The sequence below is a fragment of the Panthera onca genome, chromosome D4 (genome assembly GCF_046562875.1).
Source record: "Panthera onca isolate mPanOnc1 chromosome D4, mPanOnc1 haplotype 2, whole genome shotgun sequence".
Classification (NCBI taxonomy): Eukaryota; Metazoa; Chordata; class Mammalia; order Carnivora; family Felidae; genus Panthera; species Panthera onca.
In genome coordinates, this window is record NC_138351.1 from 22,286,430 (window position 1) to 22,305,798 (window position 19,369).

At 38.8% G+C, this 19,369-nt stretch overlaps 1 long non-coding RNA gene across 1 annotated transcript; it reads left to right on the top strand.

Annotated features, from left to right (window-relative positions):
• The first annotated feature begins 2,498 nt into the window (after positions 1-2,498).
• LOC144614068 (uncharacterized) lies at positions 2,499-16,480 on the top strand. The gene is made up of 3 exons (XR_013551600.2): positions 2,499-2,613; positions 5,763-5,897; positions 16,398-16,480. It is a non-coding gene; the product is annotated as an uncharacterized LOC144614068 (long non-coding RNA).
• The last annotated feature ends 2,889 nt before the right edge of the window (positions 16,481-19,369 follow it).

Genomic DNA, 19,369 nt, shown 5'->3' on the forward strand with positions numbered 1-19,369 from the left:
TTCTTTTTATCTTTGTCAGTCTTACTAGATTTTTATTGATTAGACTTTTTTTAAAGAAACATTTTTGTTTCATTGATTTTTTTCCTATTATTTTCCTGTTTTCTATTTCATTGACTTCTTCTTGTATCTTTATTATTTCCTTCTTTCTGCTTGCTCTGATTTCATTTTTCTCTTTTTTCTAATATCTTAATGTAGAAAATGAAAATATTGCTTTGAAATAACTTTTTTTCTAATTTAGTGTTATAAATTTCCTTTAAGTATTGCTTTTTAGCTTCCTTCCATAAGTTTTGATGTTATATTTTCATTTTCTTTTAGCCTATGCTTTAACAAAAATTCCTTGAGGCTTCCTTTTTGACCCATGAATCACTTGGGAGTGTGCTGCTTAGTTCCCACGTATTTGAGATTTTCCTGTTTTCTTTCCGTTATTGATTTCTAATTTGATTCCATTTGGGTTAGAGAACATATTGTGTATGATTTCAATTCTTTTAAGTTTACTAATGTATGTTTTATGATCTAGTATATGGTCTATGGGTGAATGTGTCATGAACACTTGAAAGAAATATGTGTTCTGCTCTCTTACAAAAGTCAATTAGATCCTGTGGAGTTATGGTGCTGTTCAGTTCTTCTATATCCCTGCTTATCTTCTGTCTAGTAGTTCTATCAGTTGCTGTGTTGAAGGCTCAAATAATAATTATGGATATTTTCTATTTTCACTTTTAGCTCTTTCAGTGTTCACTTTGTGTATTTAAAGTTCTTGTCTGGTACATACGTATGTAATATCACTCAATCCTATTATCCTTATGTAATGTCCCTCTTTGTTCCTAATAATTTCCTTTGCTCTGAAGTCTACCTTATATGTTATTAATATAGTCATTCCTGCCTTTTTTGATTAATGTTCATATGATATATCTTTTTTATCCTTTTACTTTCAAACTACCAATACCATGTTTGAAGTAAATTTATTGTAGACAGTATATAGTTGGGTTATGCTTGCTTTTCCTTAAGTTCACTTCTCCAATCAGTAGTTAGATCATTTACATTTAATATAACATTGCTATATTAAAGATTAGGTCTGCTGTTTTTTGTTTTTGTTTTTGTTACCTTTGTTTCTCACTCCTTTGTTTCTCTTTTCTTGCCTTTTGTGGGTCACTTGGACATCCCATTTTAATTTACTTATGATCCATTGAGTATATTGTTTTGCACTTTTCTTAGTGGTTTCTCTTGAGATTACAGTATGCATATGTAATTATCACAGCCTACTGGAATCAGTATTTTATTATGTCAAGCAAAGTTTCAAAATTCTACTTCTATTTAGGTCTCTTGAACTTCCCCAGTTTTTAAGTATAATCGTTGATATTTCTTCTGTATACATTGAGAACCACATCAGATGTAGTCCTACTTTTTGCTTTAATCGTCAAATAAGACTTAAAAAACCCATGAGGTGAGGGATAGTCTATTATATTTATCCCTATTTTTACCCATTCCATTGTTCCTCTTTTTTTTCCCTAAAGTTTCCAGTCTTCTTCTGTTATTATTTCCTTTCTGTTGTCAGAACTTTAATCCCAGCAGGTGCTATTTGGACTTCCCAGTGCCATTGGGTATGAGTTTCAGAAAACACTAAGCTTAGGTCACTTTGTGTTAGTGGGTGGAGGGTAGAATGTTGGGCCTGTTGGCATAGCAGATGCCAGCAGATTAGGTTTACTAGTTTGGGTTCATGTGGAGCAGGAGGATGGGTCCCTATTCAGGCTACACTAGTGCTCCAGTAGATCAGGTCACTCTCTGACCCACCACTGTCACTGCTTTCTATTAAGCCACTTTTGGGGCAACTGGGTGTCTCAGTTTGTTAAGTGTCTGACTCTCAGTTTCAGCTCAGGTCATGATCTCATGATTCGTGAGTTGAAGCCCCGCATAGGGTTCTGTGCTGACAGTGTGTAGCCTGCTTGGGATTCTCTCTCTCTACCCCTTCTGCACTCTCTCCCCTGCCCCCCCCCCAAAATAAATAAATTTAAAAAAAAAACTCTGTTAAAAAAAGCTGCTATTACCCCAGAAGTGGGGTGGGATCCTATTAAAGCTGCTGCTGCTGCACTATCAGTCATAAGACTAGATTCCATTTTAGAAATGCTTAGATCCAAATATATATTACTACTGACTCCTGTAGGAACTTTGTACTTGTTTTCTATTGCTGTCATACAAATTACTACAAATTAGTGATTCAAAACAACATAAATGTATTATCTTACAAGTCTGACACAGGCTAAAGTAAAGGTGTTGGCGGGACTGCATTTCCTTCTAGAAGCTCTAGGGGTGAATCTGTTTGCTAGACTTTACCAGCTTCTAGAGGCCACTTGCAATCCTTTGCCCAGGGTCCCCTTTATCCATTTCAAAGCCAGCAATGTTACATCCCTCTGACCTTGGTCCTATTACGACCTATCTCCCTCCTCTCTCTCTGTCTTTTTCCCTGTCTCTCTCTTTACTCACTCACTCACTCACTATAGCTGGGACTGATTCTCTACTTTAAGGACTCACGCATTTAAATTTGTTCCATGAAACAATCCAGGAAAATCGATCTCAAAGCCTATAACTTTAATCACTGTGAAGTTTTTTTTTTATAAGGTAAGGTAACATATTCTGTATAAGGTAACATATTCATAGGTTCTGGAGATTACGATGAGGACATCTTTAGGGGCCATTACTCTGCCTACCACACCCTTAGTAAATGGTTTTGAGAAAATGACAGAGTTTTCCTAGCCTTATATTCCTATATATACAATGGAATGCAAGATATCAAGTGATATTATAGAAATAAAATAGTATATATGAGGAGTTTCAGGGTCCAGATGCTTTGAGATTATTTGAATTATCTAAATGGCCATTAGATAAGTAGATGTGTAAAGCATCTGATTTCCTCCAGGGTATTCTTTATCTTTTCATCCTGTTAAATCCAGTCCTTGTCTAGCTCCAGCCAGTAGAGTCAGACCTTGTTTTACTGCTTAACCCAAGTTCAATTTAAATTCTCTCTACATCTCTATTATGTGTCTAGAATTGGCTACAATGGTAGTTCTCATCCCTGGTTGCACGCTATAATCACGTGAGTGTAGAAAAAAACTAGTGATGCCAAATTCCTACTTATATGGATATTTGGGAAAGGACCTGGGAATGAGAAGGTCTGTCTTGTGGTTCCTGAAGCCAAAGCTGGTCTACACTGAATCAAATCATTTGAGAGATCATCTCCAAAAGAGAATTTGTTTATCATGACTAATGCTCTTCCTTTGCCAATATGTTTGATTTGTGCCAATTTGGGGTGGGTAGATTTACAGTAGTTTGGCTCCATATATTACATCCTTATGCTGTGAGATTAGTGTTGGCTCAGAGCATCTTTAGATGTCCATTCTTTTCTCCAGTTCCCAATAGCATGAACTTAAATCCTTGGGCATATTTTTACCCAGCATACTTTTCTGCTTCTATTCCTAGCAAACCAAGACTCCTACTGATGAACCTAGACATTCCATGGGACCCATTAGGAGTATAGGCCAGTTCCAGAGCTATCACATTTTTGCTAAAGCAGATACAGTAAGATTGTATTTTTGGCATTCTTGCTAGTGGAAAAAGACGAAAACAGAATTTTATTTTTTAGCTGTCATCTAAGTGGGAAAATCGGCTCTTTTCCTCTGCTGTCCATCCTGTACAAAATTAAAGGTAGAATATTATCTCTGGAAGGGATCAAAATAGTCCAAATAAATAACATATTTTGCTACATGATGAGGAAACTATGGCTGAGATGGTTAATTTTATGTGTTAATTTGGTTGGGCCATCACACCCAGATATTTGGTAAAATTTTATTCTGGATGTTTTTGTGAAGGTGCTTTTAGATGAGATTAACATTTAAATTGGTGGAGTTTGAGTAGATTACCCTCCATAATGGGGGTGGGCCTCATCAAATCAGTTGAAACCCTTAGGAGGCCAAAGACTTACCTTCTCCTATCAAGAAAGAATTCTGCAAGCAGACTGCCTTTGGACCTGAAGTGCAACTCTTTCAGGATCTCCAGACTTTCTACTCTGTAGGTTTGGGGTTTACCAGGCCTCCACAATTGTGTGAACCAATTCTTTAAAGTAAATCTCATTATATAGATGCATATCTATACATGCTGCTTCTGTTTCTATGGAGAACCTAGACTTATATAGAGGCCCATACAGATAAAATGATGAGCCCAAGTTCATCCAAGGAGAAAGTGGTACCATGAGAACTGGAATTAGAGTCTTATGCCTCATTCAACCATGGTCTTTCATGAACACTAATCCATAACTGGGGTCAGCAAACTATGGCCCAATGATCAACTCCTGCCTGAATCCTGGTACTGTAAATAAAACTTTACTTGAACACAGCCACACTCATTCATTAATGTATTGAATATTGCTGTTTCTTTGCCACAACAACAGAGTTGTATAGTTGGGGCAGAGGTGTATGGCCCACAAAATTTAAGATATTTACTATCCGACGTTTTCCAGAAAAGATTTGCTGACTGTTGTAAGATGCCATTTGATTTCTGACTACACTGAAGAGAATAATTCATCCACATTGGGTCACATTATTAACCTCATGCCATCTTCAGGCCAAAGATCTCTTAAAGGTTGGCACTGTGGGCCAACTTGGGGAACACTGAACTGTGGAGGCAGGAATATTTCTTTCCAGGTGTGTCCAACCCACAATGCCTCCTGAGTGTGGTCCTCAGACCCTGCCTATTCTAACCATTTACTATTTATTCCTCACTGGCTCTGGCTTCACATACTTGATAATGAACCTCTTTCCGATTCTATCCTGATGACATGTTCCATGGACTACAATAATACCTTGTTTCACGTAATTTGTCCTTGGTATTGTACAGCCTGAGGTCTACATCTGTGTCTAGCCAGTCACACCCTGTCTTCTGATACTACTAATAATACCACGTTTTATAGGATAAAATTGTCTCTAGGCCCTGAAATATGCCTTCAGACAACAGTATGAGACCTGCCACTGGGCTTTAGCACAGGAGTAAAACTCAAATTAGTGTCTATATTTGAACCAATGTACTTGGCCAGGAAATTTTGTTTCAACATTTATTACACAAGTAACTTTTATCTTTGCATGTATGACAAAGGTGTTTTTTATTGCCTAAATTATCTGGAAAATTACTTAGAGGCTTCATTCCAGTGGGCATTGGAATATGGAGACTTCCTGTGTCATGACTATTTCATTACAGTACTTGTGGAATCAGGCTTTGAGCATTGGCCAAGAGTGGACAGAAAAGGAACTGAAAAATTAAGAGTGGGAAAGGCTAATGGAATGGAGACTTCATAAAGATCTGATTTTGAATCAGTAATTTGTTGTCTACAACTTTTCAGATCTGGTATTTCAGTCTACTGAAGGAATGATGTAGGTTTTTATACTTGGAAAAAGTGGGGCAGGCTGAGTGCACTCAGATCACAATAATGCTTTACAGGAATAACGGAAATTAGAACACAGGCATCCTGATTTTCCTGTCCTGTGCTCTTTTGGGTAGGTGCTTCTGTCTCCTGGGCTTGGCAATAATCATTTTTGACCTTTACTTCTCTAGGCTATTGTGAAGTGATTTTGAGTTTTGTTAGCTTTCTTATGAGTTTGTACTAAATTGTGTCCATAAAGTAGGCTGAATTCCTCAGGGAGGGATGATAGCTATATACTGTGTTATTACTTAAAAAACGTTGTGTTCGTTACTTTTTTTTTTCCTTTTCTTTTGTCCAGCTGTGTATCCTGAACTTAAAGAATAGATTCTCCAAAATGAAAGGCGTGCATCTGGTGGAAAACACTAATTTAAAGGATGAAAATTCCTGGTGATTGCTTCTGTCAACCCTTAATAGTTCATACAGAGCTTCATTAGTAAGTAGACGATTCAGATCTTTCCCTTGGAACAGATCATATAATCAGCCTTTGTGTTGATTTCGCATTCCGTTCTTTAGAGACAGAACAAATTAGAATAATTGGCTGCTACAGGAAAAGCACAAAGAATTTTCTTATATTTTTGCGATGCATCCCTTAATAGGGGTTGGAAATGAGATCAGAGGTATGAACATGAAACTCAGAAGGGCAACGGGAAAAGAATATTGTTTCTTTAAAAATATTCTTTCCATGTTGGCCTAGAAAAAGGAAACAGAAGAAATATGAAGCCAAGGAGAATATAAAAGAAATAATACGATTTTCGTGCTAACAATGTGAGTGTGGAATTAGTAAGAATCAGGAACAATCCTTTTCCACCAAGGACTCAGGAACAAATGAAACCATAAATACTCCCTGCTCTTAGAAAACCTTTCGAAGCAGTAATCACGGAAGGGTAAAGGCAATGCGTCAGGGCAGAGGTGTTCAGAGCAAAGGGATGGAAGGAGAACAAAAGGAGAGTGGATATTTTTAGAGCTGTCATTTTGAAATTTACCTGCTTCTGCTTCAGTGCTGCTTTGCCACCGTATTGGTCCAGTAGAAATCCTCAAAGCTGGGGAAGCCATATTTTAAAATAATAGGATTAGAGCAAGTGACTTTAATCAAGGTCTCCTTAGTTCAAGAGCATGGAGGAGAATATGGCAAAAGAGCGAGGCCACAAGAAATTGTTCACCAAGTAAATTTTCTCCAAGCTTTACTAACTGGGAGATATTGACCATTGGATTATGTCCCTTGAAGAAAAGTAATCTTGAAAACAAAGTACAAAGAATGTTCAGGAAGCAAACTGTATCACTTGGTCACCTGCTGATGATAACAGGGTTGGCTGGAACTTACGGGTCCTAATGGTTTACAACGAAGGCATTTCTCTGGGTTGTAAGTTCTAGGAAGCCTCGAATGGAGGATGTCTGCTTCAGCATTGTACTCTTACTGCCCAGCACTTATTGGCAGATTTTTTTTTTTAATGTTTACTTGTTTTTGAGAGAGAGAGAGAGAGAGAGAGAGAGAGACAGAGTGTGAGCAGGGGAGGGCAGAGAGAGAGGAAGACACAGAATCTGAAGCAGGCTCCAGGCTCCGAGCTGTCAGCCCAGAGCCCAATGCAGGGCTCGAACCCACAAACCATGGGATCATGACCTGAGCTGAAGTCAGAAACTTAACCAACTGAGCCACCCAGGCGCACCTTACTGGGAGATTTTTAAAAAGAATATTTGTTAAAGAAAAAATGAGTATTTGTGGAGTGTCTAAATGAGTGGATGTATGTGATTTCAGATTCTATTTGCTGGTGGATTTCAGCATCAGATTATGAAAGTATTTGTGCTGTGGATTGGCATTGTTCCCCATCTTATGGGTAAAGATTCTACATCATAGGACTTTTTTTTAATAAGACATTTTTTAAAAATTTTAAACATTTATTCAATTTTGAGAGACAGAGAGTGAGCAGGGGAGGGGCAGAGAGAGAGGAAGACACAGAATCTGAAGCAGGTTCCAGGCTCTGTGCTGTCAGCACAGAGCCCAACGTGGGGCTCGAACCCACCAACCGTGAGATCATGACCTGAGTTGAAGCTGGACGCTTAGCCAATTGAGCCACTCAGGCACCCCCATCACAGGACTTTATATTGACATTCCAAAGGCCTCACAGGAATTGCTTAGCAAAAAATAATACCATATTCTGTATAACTTACAATTTATAAGCTGTCCGGTACATTGGTAATTTGGCCAGTCCTCTGGTGGTTCTAACAATGTCCCCAGGATCTTGCAGGTATAGTCAGAAAGGCTTAGAATTTTGGGGCCAAAATATTTGCTCTGAGTTAAAGTGGACTCCTGAAAAAAAATAGCTTCAGACACAATATGGCATTTTATAATTTAGCATGAAATCTGAGAAATAAAGAGGTTACCTAAAGCCTGCAATGGTAAAGTTCCCTCTGCTATAGAAGTTATTGTTTTTAAACAAAGATTTTACATCAGTAACACTTTTTTTTGTTTGTTTTTGCATGACATTCAGGTTAATTTCCTGTTCCCTCTAAGAAAGTAACGGGGTGGCTGGTATGAGAGATGGTGTGACTCCCCAAAGTGAAAAGTATTATTTTGTCACAATTTCCGGCTACCGAAGGATGGAAGAGGCTCAGGACATTACAGACAGTATATTACGTGTAGTGGGTTATACCGTGGTTTAGTTATAAACTGATATAGGTTTGTTTTCTATGCAAGTTCGCATGATCTTTTTGAGTTCTGGTAGGTAAGTGTTTTGCAACTTTGGACTACTTGGAGTCATATAGTGTGGTTTTATAGTCCATCCTTGGATAGAGACGACCCAGGATAGCTCTTGTCACTAGAAAGCACTGCTGGGTTAAACGTCTTTGCTTGTGTACTAATATATGACACAACGTCTGCTGAGGACAAGGAAAGGAACGGTTAAACCACTATGGGTAACAAGAGATTGTATGGTTTACTTTTAACATATTTATTATGAAATTATAAAACTAACACACGATCACTGTAGAAAATTTGAAACAATTCCTGCCTATAATAAGATCAAGAAAATTTGGGGGGCAAATGTCAATGTAAAGTTGTCCATGAATATTAGTGCTCTCATAATTTCCAGGACTTCAAGTAGGCTGGGCCTCCTAAGAGTCTATTATATTTTAGTAATGTTTTCATCATGTGGACACACACACACATACACACACACGACTCGGTAAAAAATACAAAGACTTACATATTTCTGGTGTTTTAGATAGCCACATGGAATAAAGAAGAAGGGAAAAGTCAACAGGCAGGAGGAACATGGGGTAGCATCTTCTTAATTGCTTATATCAATTCCAATGATAATTGCTTTTTGTAGAGAAAGTAATTAATGGGGAATTTCATTCGAGAAAAATGTATGAATTTCAAGACTTCTTAAAGCTAAGTATTTCTTCCACAAAGGCAAGCATCCACGGCTGCGCTTTCTTGCTTGCTTACGTGACCAGGCAAGAGTGTTGTGTGGCATTGCATGTGCCGGGATGGGGGGTGCTTCCCACACGGATTGTCATAAATGACTTCAGACTCTGCTGTGCTACCATTGGTTTAAACAGACATATTTTTTGACAGATGCTATACCTTAGTTAATTTTTAGAGCTGCAAACCGGAGCTGTCAGATGGCTCTGATGACTCTGATGTAACAATTGTTTGGCTACTTTTCAGGGCAGTCCTGATATGATGATGACCTGGACATATCATAAAGAGCAAGAAGGTGTTGATTCTTCCTTTGGTGTCAGGGTGAAATGGTGGTTGGAGAAGAAGCCCGCAGCTGAGTGAGGAGGGAACGTGAGGCCATTCGTGAAAAGCCGGGTGTAAATTAAGGTGAGGAGGCATGAGGAATCAATTGATATACAATTAAGAAGATCATCATGAAGCATATCCATGATGTGTTTGTATTGCAATCCGCTGAAAGTAATGGCTTTTCTATGGAAATGACCCCGAAGTTAGGGAAAACAACCCAGTTGGAGTTGTAGGACCATTTCAGAGGAAGGATAGATTGATCACGATGATCCTTGACTGCAAATACCTTGAGGAGTCCCTTCTAAGCTCTGCTATAGAAAGCACAGCACAATGACAGTTTGAAATGTATACCGACCACCAGAACTTATTAACTTAGTCATTCAACAAGCATTTTTCATCACTCTTTCTTGCCAACCACTGTTCTGGGCATGGAGACTCAAGGGTGAAAAATAAAATTCACAAAACCAGGAGACAAATATCCTGGCTTTCGCTGAGATCGTATTCTTTCGATTCTGACAATAGGCTTTTGTTTACAGGGGGCTTGTATAAGTTGTAATCACGCAAATGCAACAAGGTAATGTTTTTACTTTAGGTATGTGTCTCTCATTCCTACTCAGGTTCACACCTATCATTTCTCCTGCAGGGTTAGAAAGAACCACAGCAACCAAAAATGTCAAATCTCAGCTATTCATTTTCAAAATGATTTTTTCCAAATTCTGGTGGAGACAGTAGCTTAACTGGTAAGATTTGTAAATCTCAAGAGGCTAGATTTTTAAAACTGTAGCCAAAATTTATCTATAAATGATAGCTTTGTTAAGGGTATGTGATGATGGAAAAGTTGGCTTTTCTTCCCTAACCTTGACTTCACTGTGTTGGGAGAAGAGGCAGAGAAAAAATCAAGGTAAATGGTGGTAAGTCTTTTGTTAGGGAATTCTAGCTCTTTAAAATATTCTAGAGGGGCGCCTGGGTGGCTCAGCTGGTTAAGTGTCCAACTCTTGATTTTGGCTCAGGTCATGGTCTCATGGTGGTGAGATCCAGCCCTGCGTGGGGCTCTGTGCTGAATTCAGAGCCTGCTTGAGATTCTCTCTCTCCTCTCTCTCTGTTCCTCCCCTGCTCTCACTCTCTCTCTAAGAAAAAAAAAATAATAAGCAAAATAAAATAAAATAAAATAAAATACTCTAAATAATCCTAGGGATATCTGAAAACAGAAAGGACCAGTGTCTCATTTCCAGTCTCATACCTTGGAGAAAATAGCATTTTTTCTTTGAGGTCTTGAGAGATTTTTGTTTTGTGTTGTTTTGGTTTTGGTTTTGGTTTTAATCAAACTTACTGAGTTGTCATTTACATACAATAAAATACATATATTTTAATCAAAAGTTCAGTGAGTTTTAACCTATGGACACATGTATATAACCACTACCCCCTGTAAGACAGAGAACAATTCTAATAGCCTAGAAGTTCTCCTCCTAGCCTTTTGCAAACATCTCCCTACCTCCCACGCCAGGCAATCACTGATTTCTTTTCTGTCATTATAGATTAATTTTGCCTAGTCTCAAATTTCATAGTAATTGAATAATACAGTAGGTGCTCTCTTGTATCTGGATTTCATTTGCTCGGTGTATGGTTTTTGAGATCCACTCATTTGGGGATGTTTTTAAGCAGAACCGTAGCCTGGCTGGATGGTTCTGTCTGAGGGCATCTATCGGTCTATCAGAGCCTCTGGCATTGCCTGTGTCTATTCTTGGCTCAGTATTTACCTTTTCCAAGAAGTCCAAGATTGAAGCCAGAGGACTATCAATATAATGGAGGTGACATGGTTTTTGTATAATTTTCTCAGCATAAATTGGCCTGTTCGTCATTATTGTGTGGATAATCCAGGAGGATATTCTTCCTACAGAAACTTTGTTAATATAAAACTTCTGAGGGCAGCCGTCTAAGTACCTCTCCAGTTTTGAGTTTTTTGCAAATATTTCTGGAAAATGCAAAGGGTCACCACCTATAAGAAGCAGTTATTCACCTGAGAACTAATTCTTCTGTTCAAGTTGAGTCATCTCCCCTTTACACGCCCTCTGATAGAATACAGACAGCCTTGCAAAACAACGCTACCTTATTGGATAAAAATATAGAGATTATTTAAGATGGATGTGTGTATGCAATAAAGTGAAAAAAAAACAAAGACTGTAAGTTTAGCTTACTGTGTGCATTTAAGTTTCTATGGCATGTGCTGATAGTTTAGGGTATTCAGGTTAGTTTGGGGTCCATTCTTTACGTAAACGTTGAAGTACTGCATACACACTTTTTGCTTCCTCCTTCCTCTCCTCCCTCCTTTTGCTTCCTTCCTTTCCTTTCTAATTCCTCTTAACCTGCCATATTTCACCCTGATTTGTTGAAATGGCACTTAACTGTAGGATGACTGGAAGCAGTGTGAGAGGTCCATGGAATTTTGCTGTCCAGAATGCATGTCGATCAACTTCTCTGTTGAGAAAAGGTCTGAGTTTACCCATGGTAACACTTTCTCAGCATCTTTGAATAAAGGCCATAGCACTGGGCCATAATATCCTGACAGGCATGTAGAATTCAAAGCAATTGCCCTCAAAGAGCTTCCCTGCTAAAGATGCATATGAATGTATTTAATTATGGCTTTATTGGCAGCTACACCCACACACACGGTCTGTTTTGTTTTATATCATGATCATCGCCTGCTGTTTACCACTGTATACCTTGCTAATGGTGCGGTTTCTATGGCTTGTTAATTTCATGGCCAAATAATGTTGTAATTTATCGCACACTTTAGTGTGGAGAACTGAGACTCTATAAATTCTTGTGCATCCCCCCCCCCCGCCCTTTGGAATGTATTAAACTGAGATCAGGCAAAGTAATAAATTTGTTTCAAATGTACTTGATAGCTAAACATCAATTAGGACTGACAGGCAATATTTCTTCTTCCAGAAACAGTAACTGTTTTTGAAAACTGAATTGTTGAACGGAGAGTTACTAGGACTCAGTTCACTGGGATCGCTTAGAAAACTAAAGTAAAATGTAGAGTGCATGTGTGTGTGGCTTATTCAAATATTGACTAATCAGCTACTGCTCAGCTAATTGAATTTGTCAGAATCATTTAGTATTTTATTAACTCTCTTCCCCTTCCTCCCATCCCATGAGAATGGATTATTAGTGTTTTAAAACGTACTAAGCCATCTTCCTTCTCTGTAAATCTAACTCTAAAAGCATACTTTACTCATCAATGTAACTTACTATCTTTTAGAGTAACTGTGGTTTAATCCTCTCTAAAATTGAAACAAGCAAAAAGCAATACTTTCCAGGAGCCATTGCACTTTAGAGCTTTAGAAATGATTTAGAACTAAGGACAAATATATTATTTTACTGCCCATGCAACCAACGCCTAAAGTAGGAAGGAGGACTGTCCAGGTCAGGGAAAGGGGTTGAGGGTCAGGGTTCAAGCTGAGAGAGTCCTCAAAGACTCAATCTGAGCAGTTCAGAAACTGAAATGTAGGCCACTAATGTTCTAGGAAGTCTGGCATCTGGCCTTTAGTGTGGGATTGCAGGCAGACAGTGGGTCCAGTGGGGCCCCGGGTCTCTGCAGTGGGCAGAGAAGACCACCCCGTCTTTGGAAAGTGCCACTGACCCCAGGGGCATGAGCAATGAATTCCAGTCAGCCTGAGGAAGCCGGTCTGACTAATTCTGAATTTAGGTTTATCTCAGATACTTCTTGGGAAAGAGTGAGGACAAGGGCAAGTTCAGTGGGTGCAGTTTCTTTAAATCCATGCCCTCTGTTTATTGGCAAAGCTGCTTAACTCCCCTAAGGGATTCCAATATTTTTGTTTTACTCTTTACTTAATCCTAACAGTCTGATGGTTAATTATTTAATAAATGAATAACTAGGATCACAAAAAGTACGAATATATGTTAGTGGTTGAGGTGGGAGTGAAATAACTTGGAATCAGGTACCAATAAAAAGTGATCTTGGGAGGGGCACCTGGGCAGCTCAGTCGGTTGAGTGTCCAACTTCAGCTCAGGTCATGATCTCACAGTTTGTAAGTTTGAGTCCTGCAGCTGTCAGCACAGACTTCGCTTTGGATCCTCTGACCCCCTTTCTCTCTGCTCCCCTCTGCTTGTGCTCTCTCTCTCTCTCAAAACTAAATGTTTAAAAAAAAAAAGAAAAAGTGATCTTGGGAAATAAGATTTACCCAGTAGACATGCAGAGACATTCCTAGGAAATTAGTGTCTGACGCCTACTTTCTATATGTTTACAGGTTGGTTTCTAATTTTATTTTAACAACAGATCTCAGAGTGATGCATTGTATTTTACCTCCACACTATCTCATGGACATATTGTAAAATTTGTGTGAGACTAAGCAGGTAGTAGAGTTGGTCTTGCAAGCACCTGTGAACTTCTGGAACAATCTGACGTAGAAGAAAAAAGGGGAAAAAGAGCAAGCAAGCCAGAAAGGCAGCCAGTGATTCTGGGATCCCTCACTTGTATCCGTGGAGTCTCTGAAACTAAATACAGAAATTTCAGAATTTTACATTTACTGATTGCTTTTCTAATGTTCATTTATTTCCCCTCCCCCTGGGGGGGGGGGCAGGGGAAGAGGGGGGAGGGACAGAGGATCTGAAGCGGGCTCCGGGGCTGACAGCAGACAGCCCCATGCGGGGCTCAAACTCACCAACTGTGACCCCACAACCTGAGCCAAAGTTGGACGCTTAACCAACTGAGCCACTCGGTCGCCCCTACTGATTGCTTTTTATCATTTTTTGTTTTCATTTTTGGATTTCTCTTTACTCTTCCATCAGTTACACCTGCCAGCGTTATGCCATCTGCAGTTTTAATAAGCACACCTGTCTAGTTTCCATCTGCATCATCAACACAAACATTGATTGCACGATGACCCTGAGTTATCAAGGAAACATTCAATATGCCAATGTACGCATTTCTTAATTTTAGAAAAAAAAATTCCTGAAAGTGATGTTTAAAATACCTTTTCTTAAATTTGTAGTTTTAAAAACATCTTCTAATGTACAATACCTCATTGCCTAAAAACGCAGCTAAATGAAGAATTCCTATATGTTGGTGAATGCATGCTGGTCTGTGTATATTTCTGCATGTATAATTGTACTAGAGTAATGGTCCAGGCTGCTGACTGCCTCCAATAAAGCAGTAGTTTCTACTGTGACTCAGTTGGTCCAGTGGACAACATCAGAGGTGAATTTCTAAAACTCTATCACTCTTTCCAATCACTTTGAATACGTGATTCAGGCTAGTCAGACCACATGATTATTTTCACCTCCAATATAATCCTTCAGGTACAACCTGAAATTCTACTATAAGAAGATATTTTAAAATAAATTTAGCAAATGTATATTTTAAATACAACAGTAATTATTAGAAAGATGGTTTTGCACTAGGTATTTCTCTTTTTTTCTTGGCTTCCAAAAAGGAAAGAGAAAGAAAAAAGACGTGCGTTTGTTTTCCGGTTGGTTTGCTAGATGTTTATGGCCACCATAATAACTGTTAAATTTTCTCTTATATCTTAAAGTATGATCTGAATTAGCAATGGAGATTGTGCTATGTATAGAGTCTGTGATATAAATATTTCCTAACTTCAAAGAACATGTAACCTAGAGCAATCATGGCAACTGCATTTGTTTACTAAGTGAAATATTAGTGAGATGGTGAAGTGCTATGCAAGCCTTGAACAGCCAAATCAGCTTCAAAAATAGATGTGCCGATTTTAAAGATTATTTTTTAAGACATAACTACCAACATTTTTCTAGCTACATGTAGAAAACAACATAGCACCAGAAAGGTGTGGGTTTTATTCTAAGCAATTTAGCATTTGGGCATTCTGAACACCCTCCTAATGAAATGAAATCCAGAGGGAGGCTTCTCTTGATGATCTCTTCAATGATCCTTGTTCATCCACGGTACTTCCTATAATCACAGAGGTGGTACCAAGGGCAAGAAACTCCAATATTATTAAAGTTTCATAAAGCAAAGAAAATGTTAAGAATATAATGTTCCCAAACTGAGAAAGTTCTTGAAAAATAATTTCAAGCAAAGCATTAAATTACTTTCTGCTTGTCAAAGGGCAAAAATATTTGAGTTAATGAATGGGAGAGTTTTAGAGGGGACAGTAGCCCCCAAAATGACTAGATCTGCACTGTCAAATGAAGTGGATGCTAGCCACATAGGGTTACTTATAGTTAAATGGATTTTAAAATAAAATTAAAAATTCACCTCCTCAGTGGCATTAGCTGTATCTCAAACGTGTTTATTAGCCACCTGTGGCTCATGGATGCTGCATTAGACAGTACATATAGAGTGCATTTTCATTATCACAGGAAATCCTATTGGGCAATACTAAAGATATACCTAGACACTTCACAAAGAAGGCGCCCGAGACCCGAGGACATAATATAAGTTCCCCAAGGTCATGTAACTATGTTTGTAAAGAAAAGCCGAAAGACACAAAGGAAATAGTAACAGGCATTAAAGAAACCCAATAGCTTCTGGAAATGCCAAAGTAGGATTTAACAATACACACTCAGCTGTTAATAGGGTCAAAGCTCCTGATGGCTGGTGGGAACTACGTGCCTGAATTTGGACATTTAAATTTTACGCAATGAATTTAATAGTAGAAAACATTTCCATGAACATCTGCCAGATCCATATTTTGAGCCACTGCTGTGCTTCCAAATTATCTTTATCACTTTCACATACAGGGCACCACTCTGATATGTGGTGCTTTATCTGACTCCAGAGAAATCAAGAAATCTTGTGGGGGTTGCAGCTGTATTTGAAAAGGTTGATTTTTAAGTGCATCATACAGACTGCCCTGGTTTGAAAAGGGATTCCTGCCATACACAATCAAAATGTGAAATCTTTTCTCCCCTTGCGAAAGTCAAAGACAGTCTCTGAATTTTCACTATTTTGTTGAAATCCGAATATTATTTTTCCATTCTCTGACTTGTTTTCATCACGGTGTGATCAACTATTGCCAAGGAAAGCAAAGTTAGATTTATCAATCAAAGTTTGCTATAGGCCCTCCAGATAATTGAGTCCTCAGGAGAAACAATCCTCATGTATGCTTTTTTGGTTGTTTCAATATCTTCGTAAGACGTCATTTCAATATGTTTGGTTCTGTGAAGTGTGTATTTTCCTTACAGGTCCAGAAAGCCTGTGAGTCAGGGGCTCAAGATAATAGGCAAGGAGAGAAAGTGGAGAATCGAGAGAGACTTCATGCCGAGGTAAGGACCATGTTCTAGAACCTCTTTGAGTCGGGACTGAGGCTGCACTAGTACCCATGATTAAGCTAGGAAAAAACCCTGAACACTGGAGGAGATGAATACTGTGGGGTCATGTGATCAACTTTCCTTCTAGACATAAAAATGACCTTCATTAATTCTCCTTCTCCTCTTACTGTCCCAGAAAAGGATTTGGATGGTCCTGGGAAGGGGTTGCGAGTGGATTCTTGGCAGAAATGGAAAAGGCAGTTTGAGTAGACTAGCCTGGAGCCAACAGATCAAAAAACAGAAGCCAGGGTGCCTGGGTGACCTCAGTCTGTTAAGCATCTGACTTGATTTTTTGGCTCAGGTTATAATCTCTCCATCGTGAAATAAGCCCAGGTCTGGCTCCACACTGGGCTTGGAGCCTGCTTAAGATTCTCTCTGCCCCTCTCTCTCTCTGCCCTTCCCTCCACAAAAATAATAATAATAATAAAATTAAAAACAAAACAAAACAAACCAGAAACTGGTAGATGTATGGCAGACTTTTCCCCAAAGTCCTGAAGGACAAGTCAAGTTTTTGGAGTACCAAATACAAGTCACAGAGTGCTCATTTAACCCCTTGGAGTCCCAGGGGCAGTGGGGGGAAGGCTGGGCAGTGAGGAAAAAGGGATCATTGAAAGTATAATATTCACAATGGGACTTAACTCCTGAAAGGCCTCCCAGAACTTCAGCCTGCTCAAGAATCCAGCCTTCCTGTCCTGCCTCTGCCCATTGAGGGGCTGGCAGACTCAAGGCCTCCTCCTGCTCCCCGCCACTCCCAGGTCAGGTGGGGAAGCACTTGCAAACATTCTGCTTCTATTCTGCGCTGTAGTAATCCCGACAGGAGACATGACCCCATTTTCAGGCTCTAAAGGGCAATTCCACACACCTAGAAGACTTAGGAATGCAGTGGCTTTTATTTAAGATTTGGAGGTAGGGGGCCAATGCAGCCTTTGGGCTGCAGCAGCACCCATCTGCACTATTTCCCTTCCCTCCTGTCTCTGTTTCTCATCCTCCTCTTCCCTGGATTACCCACATGGATTCCAGGTTCTACTTCATTACGTGGTCTCGGTACCAAGACGCCGCTGGGATTTAATGAAGATGTTCACCTTGTACACCAAGCACGTCTTATCTTTGCCCAGCAACCTAAGTCAGCCGTAAGAGGAATTACAGTGCCAGCTCTCAAATACACTTTAATTTTTCCATTTCTGTACATACTAAAAGCTCTTCCTTGGAGACTGCTCCTGGTCTTCATGTTCACTGTGGTCTCTGCGGACCTCACTTGGAAACCCAAACTCTGTCTTTGCCTGTTGCTGGCCTCCTGCGGCTCTTAGGTCTGTCCGGCCCCCACCACTAGGTACAGTGCAATAGATGCTAACCTAAGGTCATAAGTTATCTTCTAGAGGCTTTATTACCGTACAGCTCACATTTAGATCCATAGCTTTCTAGACTGATTTTTATGTATCAAGCATCAAGATTCACTATTTTTCCATGTGGACATACGATCTCCCCTAGCGTCCCACATTGCAAACATAGCCTTCTCCACACCGCACTGAGTGCCACCTGTCATGAGTCAAATAACAACATGCATTTAACGTGTTACCCAGCTGTCTGTATTGTTTCACTGATTTACTTGTCTGTTGGTATACCCAAACTTCACGGCCTTAATCACAGTAGTTTGATAGTGTTACTACCTAGAACTACAAGTCCTTTAACTTTGAAAACCTTCTTCAAGATTGCCATGTGTATTTTTGACCCTTTACATTTCCATAAACATTTTGGCATCTTTACCACCGTTAGTTAATTACCACTACCCACAGTAAAACCTGGTTAGAATTCTGTCTGGGATTACATTGAATCTATGAACAATTTGTAGAGAATTGACATCTTCAAACTATGTAGCATTCCCATCCCAGAACAAGAATGCATACTTCCACTTACTTAGATTTTCTTTAACTTCTCTCAATATCAGTTCCATTTATTTAGATTTTCTTTAACTTCCTTCAGCAACAGTCGATACTTCTTTGAGTATTGTTCATGATACTTAGAGATTTGTTTATAAGTATTAGATAATTTGGGATTCTATTAAACTAATATCTTTACATATTTTTATTTTCTAATTGCTTGTTTCTGGTATAGAGCCCTACAATTAATTTTCTATATTGGCCTTTTATCCTGTATACTTGCAAAATTATCTTATATAATCTATCAGTTCATCTGTAAATTTGGGAGAATTTTCTATGTATTTTTTGACATTGATAAGTAATAAAAAGTTCTCCCCCAGAAGAAGAAGAAGAAGAAAAAAAAAGAGGTTAGAGAGGGAGAGAGCCAAAGCATAAGAGACTCTTAAAAAACTGAGAACAAACTGAGGGTTGATGGGGGGTGGGAGGGAGGGGAGGGCGGGTGATGGGTATTGAGGAGGGCACCTGTGGGGATGAGCACTGGGTGTTGTATGGAAACCAATTTGACAATAACTTTCATATTAAAAAAAAAGTTCTCCCCCAATTATTATGCCTTTTCCCCCCTTTTTTTTATTGTACTGCCCATCTATTTCTCCCACATAATAGAAGGTGGGAGAGTGGTCATCATTTTATTATTTCTTATCTTGGAGTGAAGCCTTTATTATTTTAAAGGCTTAAAAGTTTTGCTATAAGATTTGTATGTAGATGCTCTTTATTAGCTTAAGAAAGTTTTCTTACTTTTCTAGTTTTCTCTGAGATTTTTAGATAATATTCTAATGTTGAATTTTATCCAATTATCAAACATTCTCTGCATTTATTGAGATAATTTTATTTGTCAGTGTGTTGAATTTTATTGATAGAATTTTTAATGTTAAATCATTCTTATTTATTTCAGAAACAAATCTTATTTTG